Below are 11,471 nucleotides of genomic sequence, written 5' to 3' on the forward strand. Positions count from 1 at the left end.
TGGCCTCCCCAGTCATGTGAGTAACTCCTGGCCTCCCCAGTCATGTGAGTCACTCCTGGCCTCCCCAGTCATGAGAGTAACTCCTGGCCTCTCCAGTCATGGCCTCCCAAGTCGTTGGGAGATGGGAGGCCATCAGAAGTCAGCCTCGCGATTGGGGAGCAGTCTTTACTGCGGCAATAAAGATGGCGGCGGCACGCGCGCATAAGTTGCCGCTCTTAACATCAACGTTTGGGGACGCTTGGGGACGCAGCTTGGGGCATATGGTAAGGGGAATGAGAGAGACACAAGTCAGGGGAATGAATATGGGGCATGTTGTCTGGGGAAGTTGCCGCTCTTAACATCAACGTTTGGGGACGCTTGGGGACTTTGGGCATATGGTAAGGGGAATGAGACAGTCTCATGCCAGGGGAATGAATATGGGGTATGTGGTCTGGGGAACTGGGCTGAGATATACTGATGGGAATGCGAGCTGAGAAAAAATGGGGCTTATGGTAAAGGGAATGACTGACCATATGGTAATGGAAATGACTGACCATATGGTAAGAGGAATGACTGACCATAATCATCCCCCATGCCTGGGGGATGATTATGGGGTATGGGGTATGGGGTATGTGGATTGGAGAAGTGGGCTGAGATATGCTGAGAGCAATACGGGCTGAGGGAAAATGGGCATATGGCAAGTGGAATGACTGAGACAGTCACATGCCTGGGGAATGAATATGGGGTATGTGGTCTGAGGAAGTAGGCTGAGACATACTGAGGGGAATACGGGCTGGGGGAAAATGGGCATATGGTAAGGGGAATGACTGAGACAGTCACATACCAGGGGAATGAATATGGGGTGTGTGGTCTGGGGAAGTGGACTGGGATATGCTGAGGGGAATACGGGCTGAGGGAAAATGGGCATATGATAAGGGGAATGACTGAGACAGTCACATGCCAGGGGAATGAATATGGGGTATGTGGTCTGGGGAACTGGGCTGGGATATGCTGAGGGGAATACGGGTTGGGGGAAAATTTAATCTAATCTAATTCCTTTTTTAATCGAAAGCAAAATTGCTGTTCGAAATTGACAGCTGCTGTTTGATGTCACTTGTGTGGGATCATCACGAGAGGCTGTTGTGTTTGTTAGTTGTTGAGCAGGGTTTTTCTTTTAATGGGGCCATGCTTCAGGCATTATATTCCTAAAACTACATCCTACTACATTAATTCCTTACATAACTACTTCTTCTTAATAAAAATCCATTAGTAGTAAATCCATTAAGACTTCGTCTTAATAATAATCCATTGTAATCAGTAAATCAGCATTTTACAGCCATTGCATATTCCATTGTAATCTATTGCACCATTAAAAACTTAAAAGCAAAGAAAACTCCACAAAAATTCATAGTATCTTTAAAGAAAACGTGGAGTTTGAGGAGTTTTCTTTGCTCTTAAGTTTTTAGTGAATTTGCGATTCAAGCAAACGAGTGACCTTATCACTTATATGCTGCATCATCATCCATTGTAAGCATTAAATCAGCATTATACAGCCAATGCAAATTTAATTTTAATCCATTGTATGCTGCATCATGATCCATTGTAAGCAGTAAATCAGTATTATACAGTCATTGCATATTCCATTGTAATCTATTGTATGCCGAATTATACATCCATTGTTTTCGACATCATGATCCGTTCTAAGTAGCAATATGCAAATATTGTATAAAACATCACATATCATTATTATAGATTAGCAGTTAGTGGAGCAGTTGAAGTGAGGTTTGTTGCTTAACTCGCTACTTCTGTCCTATAAACTCAGCTTGAGTCGCGAGCTTGTGAAAGAGAAGAGCAAAACTGAGTTAAAGTTGATGGCTAAACTGCGTAAAATTTCAAATTATAAAAAATATATTTACGTTCCTCTGCATTATTTTGTATGCTGAATAGCGCTTCAGAAATACACATACGCAAAAATTTCTAGATCTCAGCAATGGTAGGATAAAATCAGTTTACGTGGGGATACTAAATAATAATAAATTGCCAAATCTGCAGAAAATGTTCAAGGAAAAATTGAATGATGAAATGTATAGAAAATCGACCAAAAAGCGAACAAACCATAGAGCTGAGACTCGCCTCCGTACAGTCACCATGAAGGAAGCCTTCCGGCGCCACGAGATAAGCCCAAGTCCCTGAAAAAGTTACCAAACTTTTGCTGATAAAAGACCCAAGTTTGTTGATGAATGTGATCCCGCGGCTACAAGTTGACAAGGGGAACTTTAATGTCTTTTATCAAAGCTCAATAGCATTTGTGTGATGGTGGTTACAACATTCTGATCACATTATAAGGTTTAAAACTATTAAACATTTTGGATTGTGTTTAGAGGAGAGAAAACTGATCAAAATTTTATTTTTCAAACAATTTCTATCAAAATTTGCGCTCTTATCAAAGCTCAATAGCATTTGTGTGATGGTGGATACAACATTCTGATCACATTATAAGGTTTAAAACTATTAAACATTTTGGATTGTTTTTAGAGAAGAGAAAACTGATCAAAATTTTATTTTTCAAACAATTTCGATCAATTTGCGCTCTTATCAAAGCTCAATAGCATTTATTTGATGGTAGATACAATATTCTGATCACATTATAAGGTTTAAAAACTAATAAAAAAGAAAAAACTGTTTTTCAAGAAAAAAACTGATCAAAATTTATTTTTTCAAAGAATTTCAATCAAATTTTTCGTTTATAATATTATAAACTTATTTCATTTGTTTATCAAAACAAATAATAATTCTGAGACGCCGTTGTCGCTTCACTGCCGCATTGCAGTGTCTGTGATGCCTGCTGTACATATCATGTTTATTCATCCCATTTCTGCTATTTCAATACAAAAAACACGCAAATTTTATTACATATTATTGTTGTTGTTACTACATATCATCTCAACAAAATCGATATAATAATTGTAATATTATGTAGCTATCATCTTCTTCCTACAGTCTTATTAAAAGCTGTACTTCCATTATTTTTATCGGGCAGTTATTTTCATCTAATTTAACGTTCCCTTGTTTTCTTAAGCATGAATTTACATCCTTCTGATCCTGAATGTGCATTTACGACCGGTTGATTACTGAAATTTTTATTTTATTTCGTCTGATAATTGAATGTAAAAAATGTCCACCTAATGATTGAATATGCATTTACGTTTGCCAATGATTAAATATGCATTTATGTTCCTCTGATCATTGAATATTCATTTACGTTCGACTGATCATTGAATATTCATCCACGTTCCACTAATCCTCAAATATTCATTCACGTTCGACTGATCATCGAATATATATTTACTTTCGCCTGATCATTGAATATTCATTTACGTTCGACTGATCATTGAATATTCATTTACGTTCGACTGATCATTGAATATTCATTTAACGTTCGACTGATCATTGAATATTCATTTACGTTCGCCTGATCATTGAATATTCATTTCCGTTCGACTGATCATCGAATATATATTTACTTTCGCCTGATCATTGAATATTCATTTACGTTCGACTGATCATTGAATATTCATTTACGTTCGACTGATCATTGAATATTCATTTAACGTTCGACTGATCATTGAATATTCATTTACGTTCGACTGATCATTGAATATTCATTTACGTTCGACTGATCATTGAATATTCATTCACGTTCGACTGATCATCGAATATATATTTACTTTCGCCTGATCATTGAATATTCATTTACGTTCGACTGATCATTGAATATTCATTTACGTTCGACTGATCATTGAATATTCATTTAACGTTCGCCTGATCATTGAATATTCATTCACGTTCGCCTGATCATTGAATGTTCATTTACGTTCGACTGATCATTGAATATTCATTTACGTTCGACTGATCATTGAATGTTCATTTACGTTCGACTGATCATTGAATGTTCATTTACGTTCGACTGATCATTGAATGTTCATTTACGTTCGCCTGATCATTGAATATTCATTTACGTTCGCCTGATCATTGAATATTCATTTACGTTAGACTTGATCATCGAATATTCATTTACGTTCGCCTGATCATTGAACATTCATTTACGTTAGACTTGATCATCGAATATTCATTTACGTTCGCCTGATCATTGAATGTTCATTTACGTTCGACTGATCATTGAATATTCATTTACGTTCGCCTGATCATTGAATATTCATACACCTTCGACTGATCATTGAATATTCATTTACGTTCCACTGATCGTCGAATGTTCATTTACGTTCGCCTGAAGATCGAATATTCATTTTATACGTTCGACTGATCATCAATTATTCACGGCATTCGTCTGGTCAGTGAACTTTCATTTACATTCCACTGAACCTCGATTATTCATTTACGTTCCACTTGATCATTGAATATTCATTTAACGTTCGACTGATCATTGAACATTCACTGCATTCATCATTTCGTGGCGCATTTGTCGGCGTCCGCTGGAGATGGCGGAGGCAATTTGTTCTCCGTCGCCTCCGGCCGGCGAATTTCAACAATCTGTTCACATTCTCGTCACGTCCGCAGCAAGATTGGGCAGACTTTCCGCTTTTTGCGGTCCAGAGAAAAATCTGCTACGAAAAAAAGTTTTTGCCGCGCTTCTCAATTGCATTCGGACGCAGTGGCCTCATTCACAAAACCTTCAACGACATTAGGAACTCATTAGAAAACAGCCTTCTTGTTGAGAAAAATGCTTCATTGTTTACTCGTTTGTATTCGTCGTCTCGGCCAATCGGCACCGAGGACGGAAATTACAGCGAATTTAGGGTTTCATTAGTTATGTTTTTGTGCTGCCAAGCGAGAAACGGAGCAAAAAATAAGGACGTTACGAAGGAAACCGTGGAACTAATTAGGCATCCTGAATGCTTTGCAAGAAATTTGTCAACAATAACACTGCAATAAATAATGAATTAATTATAATATATCATGATTAGCTTAACTAAAGTACAGGGGTGGGACAATGAAATAAAATGCAGCGTTTTTGCTCAAGGTAAAATCTTACAATCAATTTAAGTTTCCTTTTTGTTCAATTTAAAATCAAACAATAAAAAACAAATAACAATATAAGCTAAAGAATTATCTTCTGATTAATTGAACCAAATCATTCTGAATAACCTAAAAATCTCACTGTAAATTTTTCGCTTTTCGAAAGCAAATTGATGTGCGAACAACATAACATTAAAAATATGATGTTTTTTGTAAAAAACTGAAACATTTCGCATTGCAAAAACATATTTTATCATCACACCACACAAATAACACATTACATCATCACACCACACAAACAACACATTTCATCATCACATCACACAAACAACACATTACATCATCACACCACACAAACAACACATTACATCATCACACCACACAACCAACACATTATATCATCACACCACACAATCAACACATTACACATTACATCGTCCACAGAAGTAATCGGTGAAGGATAGAAATCTTTTACGTCTGAGCTAAACTTAAGCAATACAGCACACCCATTATTGTCTATGGAAATAATTTATTGGAAATGGTCATTAATTGTATGCATATAAACAAGAAAATTCTGCCGTCTTATAATAAGAAGGAAATAATCTAGGTACATGAATGCACATTTCACGCCTAAAATAGGACTACAACTTATAATCGCCGATACAAAAGTCAAAGTTCATATGAAATAAGTATTGTTGTAATCTTCTTCATTCTGATTTTCCTTAAAGGGTCGCCGATGCACACGTCTAAGTTCATTGAAAAATTCTAATAATCTTCATTCTGATTTTCCTTAAAGGGTTAAAGTTTAGATAAAAATATTGTTTTCGTCATTGCATCACACATTACAAGAATATTTCTTGTATTTGCTGCTGTCAATGCTGATTTTTTTGCGGATTAAATTACCAAATGAATTTGTGATTAATTGATAATGTGAATTTGTGATCTGCGGTATTAATCCACAAAACTTTTTAACTGCTAACCTTAAATGCCTAGCACTATCAGACACATCAGCATTTTCTTATAATAATTATCAACTATCTAAATCCATCACAAAAACTGACTGTCACTGCATATCACGGCATAATTCAAGGCATAAGTCTTCTAATAATTTCATACACCGCCAACTCGATGCTCATTTCTTAAAGTTACACCACTACTCGGGACATTTTATCCACATTGACTTCCCGAAATTCCTTTCTTCCACAATTCCATCTACATACCTTCATTCCTCCAATTCTCTATCCACTCTATCCACAACGTCTACCTTCCTCTGCCATTCCATCCACTCTATCCACATAGCCTACCAACCACTGCCATTCAATCCACTCTATCCACATCGCCTTCCTTCCTCTGTCATTCCATCCACTCTATCCACATATCCTGCCTTCCTCTGCAATTTTATTCACTTTATCCACATCGTCTACCTTCCTCTGCCATTCCATCCACTCTATCCACATCTCCTGCCTTCCTCTGCAATTTTATTCACTTTATCCACATCGCCTATCTTCCACTGCCATTCCATCCACTCTATATCCACTCTATCCACATCGCCTGCCTTCCTTGGCCATTCCATCCACTCTATCCATATCGCCTCCCTCTCTCTGCCATTCCATCCACTTTATCCACATCGCTCTCCTCCATTACCCGCTCTGTCCACTTCATCCAGCGCAGGAATTGGTTCGCCAGCCTCATAGGCCTATGCCAGGTATAGGCTCGTGAGTTGATTTAAAATTCATGACCTGCTTGCTAGGCGGCCTATACCAGCCCGACATAAAGTGCCTGGCGTAGGCCTGGTGTAGGCCTGGTGTAGGCCTGGTGTAGGTCTGGTATAGGCCTGGTGTAGACTGGTGTAGGCCTGGTATAGGCCTGGTGTAGGCCTGGTGTAGGCCTGTTGTAGGTCTGGTGTAGGCCTGGTGTAGGTCTGGTGTAGGTCTGGTGTAGGTCCAGAATAATTAGTTTTTTCAAAGGTCAAGATTTGCTATACAAATTTTTTAACTTTTTACATTTTTTTTAATTATATAACTTTTTAACTGTCAATTGCTTGTTTTTTCGGTGAAGTAGAATTTTTAATTTTTATTCAGTTATTTATTATATTCACTCTTTTTGTTCAACGCTTTCAACGCGACTATCAATATTGCCAAAAAATTACATTCCTCGATGTTTTCATTGCCAAATCCCTGAGTAAAATTTTACAAAATAAGCGAAATAATCCAGGCGGATTAAAATGAAACCCAATATTTAGGAGACGGGAAAAATCCCGGACGCGGCAGTTGATTTGAGGCGACAGCTCCGGCCGACGTCGAGGCGGCGCTGATGATAAGATGTTGATGATAAGATGTTGATGATAAGGCGCTGATGATAAGGTGATGATGATAAGGCGCTGATGATAAGGCGCTGATGATAAGGAGCTGATGATAAGGTGTTGATGATAAAGCGATGATGATAAGGTGGTGATGATGATAAGGTGATGATGATAAGGCGCTGATGATAAGGCGCTGATGATAAGGCGCTGATGATAAGGTTATATCGTAAAGGTGATAATTTAGAATTATGTATAAGGCGCTGATGATAAGGCGCTGATGATAATGTGATGATGATAAGGCGATGATGATAAGGCGCTGATGATAAGGTGATGATGCTAAGGCGATGATGAAAAGGCGCTGATGATAAGGTGATGATGATAAAGCGATGATGATAAGGCGTTGATGTCAAGGCGCTGATGATAAGGCGTCGAAGTTGAGGCGCTGATGATAAGGCGTCGAAGATAAGGCGTTGATGATAAGGCGTCCATGTGAAGGCGCTGATTATAAGGCGCCGATGTTGAAGATAAGACTAAAATAATTCCATATATTATTTCTATGACACGCCGTAAGATAAATAAGACGCTGAAGATAACTAAGACGCTGAAGATAAATAAGACGCTGAAAGTAATTAAGATGCTGAAGATAACTAGACGCTGAAGATAAGCAAAGAGCGCGATATAACTAAAGTAAGGCGCAACTAATGTAAAAAAAATAAGACTCTCCTGATAACCTGGGCGCCGGTGATAACCTAAAAATTTAAACCTCCGCCTGAATTTTTCCAAATTTTTGTGCTGGGGCAGGAATTTTTTGCGGGGCCGTGGATGGAGAATTTAGCCGCAGAATTACGCCAGTTTCCGAGCCTCGATTGCCACAATGTGTATAAAAAACATCAAGGCAGGAGAAAAATCTTTTGGTGAGGTTTATTTCACTATCATTTTTTCATAAGAATTTAATTTTGCAGGAAATAAAAATTATTTTATGTATTTCAATAATTTGTAAATTGTAAGACTGATCTTACTGCAATGGGACATATTTCAATGTGAGAATAAAAGTACCTATAAATTCAGGGATTAGTTTTTTGTTGTAATTGTTCATTTTCGGAGGTTTATGCTTTTAAATTTGAAATTGATGTGTTATTTGCACAGCTTTCGGTACGAAAAGCTCATATGGCAGATTTTCTGGTCCTTGTAGCCTCTATAGCCTCGTGGTTGACAGTAAAGACTTTAAAGCCTCGTGGTTGACAGACAAGACTTAATAACCTCTTAGTTGCCAATGCGGCAACTTGAGAAGCGATGGCTTAAAGGCAAGGCTTATAATGAAAGTTCACTCTCTACAATTCATATTAAAAATGAAAACCAAAATGAAGAAATCCACATCTCGCTTTTGACTTCAGCAAAATATTATAGTAATAATTATTACAACAAATTTGGCAAACGAAGAGTGAAGCAAACTAGAAATATAAAGCAAGTGAAAAGTGCAGCAATTCTTGAAGATTTAATAAAGCGAGGAAAAAATGAAGCAATTCTAGAGGATTTAATAGAACAAGCGAAAAGTAAAGCAATTCTTGCATTTTTAATGAAGCTTGCGAAACGTGAAGCAATTCCAGAAGATGCACAAAAAGCTGGCAATAAGTGAAGAAATTCTAAAAGATTTATTGAAACTAGTAAAAAATTGAAGCAATTCTAGGAGATTTAATGAAACTAGTAAAAAGTCGAGCGATCCTAGAAGATTTAATATAGAAAACAGAAATAAAAGCTCGGCTTGGTCCGGAAGTCATCGGAGCTTCCGCTTCAGTTGTGGCCAAGAGGTTTCCGGAGGCCGGGAGAACGTCTGTGGCAAACTGAGCAGTCTTACGTATAACAACACGTACATATGTTACAACAACACGGACGTATGTTACAACAGCACGCACTTATGTTACAACNCGCACGTATGTTACAACACGCACGTATGTTACAACAACACGCACGTATGTTACAACAACACGCACGTATGCTACAACAACACGCACGTATGTTACGACAACACGCACGTATGTTACGACAACACGCACGTATGTTACGACAACACGCATGTATGTACAACAACACGCACGTATGTTACAACAACACGCACGTATGCTACAACAAAACGCACGTATGTTACAACACGCACATTTGTCACAATCATTCATAATTTTGTCACCACAACACATCTACAGAAAATAAGGCAGTATAATGACTGCGATGAAAATCTCTCTGAAGAACAAGAAACACCTTATTTAAATGCAATTGTATGATCGTCTGTAAAATGCCTTAAATGAGCTTCTAAATCTTGAATTAAAATTTATTATAATACTTATTTTATACTTACAAATTACCGCCTTAATGCCAATAATAATCGTGGAGGTTGCTGCTGGTGCAGAGCGAGTGTAAACGAGCCCCCATGCATATAACCTAAAGTCAACGGACTTGGATCCTGAGATTTGATTAAATTCTCTTGTGTTAAACGGGCATTAATTTAATTTTATCGAAAGTTTAAACCTAATCATAACATCAATTCACTTCGTTGATACGGAAACAGTAAAATTCCCAAATCTTTTACACTCAGGCTAAAGTTTTCCGTCAAATTGGTTCACGCACGGTAATTATCAGGTTCATTAAATTACCCTCAATGAACACGATAACAATCTTGCTGTCTTATTCCAATAAGAACGCTTCATTTACAATTTAGAAGCAAATAATTTACTTGTATCAAATTCTTAATAATATGAGATCTTGGGAATATCACGTTACCAAGGGAATATATAATATGATACCCTGATCAGGTACAAAAGTAATAATGGAAGTAATTATAGTTATATAAATATATAGCAGAGAGACTTGCGTAAAAAATTATCCTCTCACAGATGCTCCAACCAAACATTGCCTACAATATTATTCAGCCTATAATGCATGGAGCATACATTGCCTACAATATTATACAGCCTGTAATACAAAGATCATACACTGCCTACAATATTATACAGCCTGTAATACAAAGATCATACACTGCCTACAATATTATACAGCCTGTAATACATTGCCTACAGTATTATACAGCCTGTAATACATGGCGCATACATTACCTACAATAGTATACAGCCTGTAGTACATGGAGCATACACTGCCTACAAAATTATACACCCTGTAATACAAGGAGTATACATTGCTTACAATATTATACAGCCTGTAATACAAGAAGCACATATTGCCTACAATATTATACAGCCTGTAGTACATGGAGCATACACTGCCTACAAAATTATACAGCCTGTAATACAAGGAGTATACATTGCTTACAATATTATACAGCCTGTAATACACGAAGCACATATTTCCTACAATATTATACAGCCGTAATACAAGGAGCATACACTGCCTACAATATTATACAGTCTGTAATACATGGAGCATACATTGCCTGCAATATTGTGCAGCCTGTAATACATTGCCTACAATATTATACAGCCCCCAATACCGAGACCAAATATTGTCTCCGAAATGACCAGGAGTAAAATAGGACGGCCGAGGAAGCGACGGCCGAGGCATGGAGGCAATGCAGCGGTTGGGTTTATCTGCGATGGGAAGGTTCAATTCAAGCCTCCATTGGCCATAAAAACTTAGCAATGGACCAACTTATGTTATAAGTTCCTCTAAGGTGGGGAAGAGGGAGCAAGTTTTAAGATTATTGCGGTCAAGATTTAAGCTCCTTTTAAACTTGTATGAAGTTTAAACCCATAACTGCTTTGGCTGAAGGTTGAAAGTTGTTCGATATTTTGAGCAGTTGTTCGGTTACTATGCATGTGAACGAATCTAGGGGCATCTTTGTATTAAACATTGATTCTAATGTATGATAATAACTTCAGCCCAAAAGCCTTGAAAGTTCAGCCTCCAAGTCCAAAGAACAGCATTCTTCAAGTCCAGCGACGTCCAGATCTTAACTCCTGAGACAACCAGCCCTTAAGCCCAGAGACGCCCAGCTCCTAAGCCCAGAGACACCCAGCTCTAAAGACCAAATACTCTGAGCTCTTAAAACCCAGAGACGCCCAGCATCTAAGGCCAGACACGCCCAGCTAATAAATACAAAAAGGCCCTGCTCCTAAGCCCAAAAACTCTGAGCTCTTAAAGCCCA

This window comes from Hyalella azteca, unplaced genomic scaffold (assembly GCF_000764305.2).
Source record: "Hyalella azteca isolate HAZT.00-mixed unplaced genomic scaffold, Hazt_2.0.2 contig10026, whole genome shotgun sequence".
NCBI classification, from domain to species: domain Eukaryota; kingdom Metazoa; phylum Arthropoda; class Malacostraca; order Amphipoda; family Hyalellidae; genus Hyalella; species Hyalella azteca.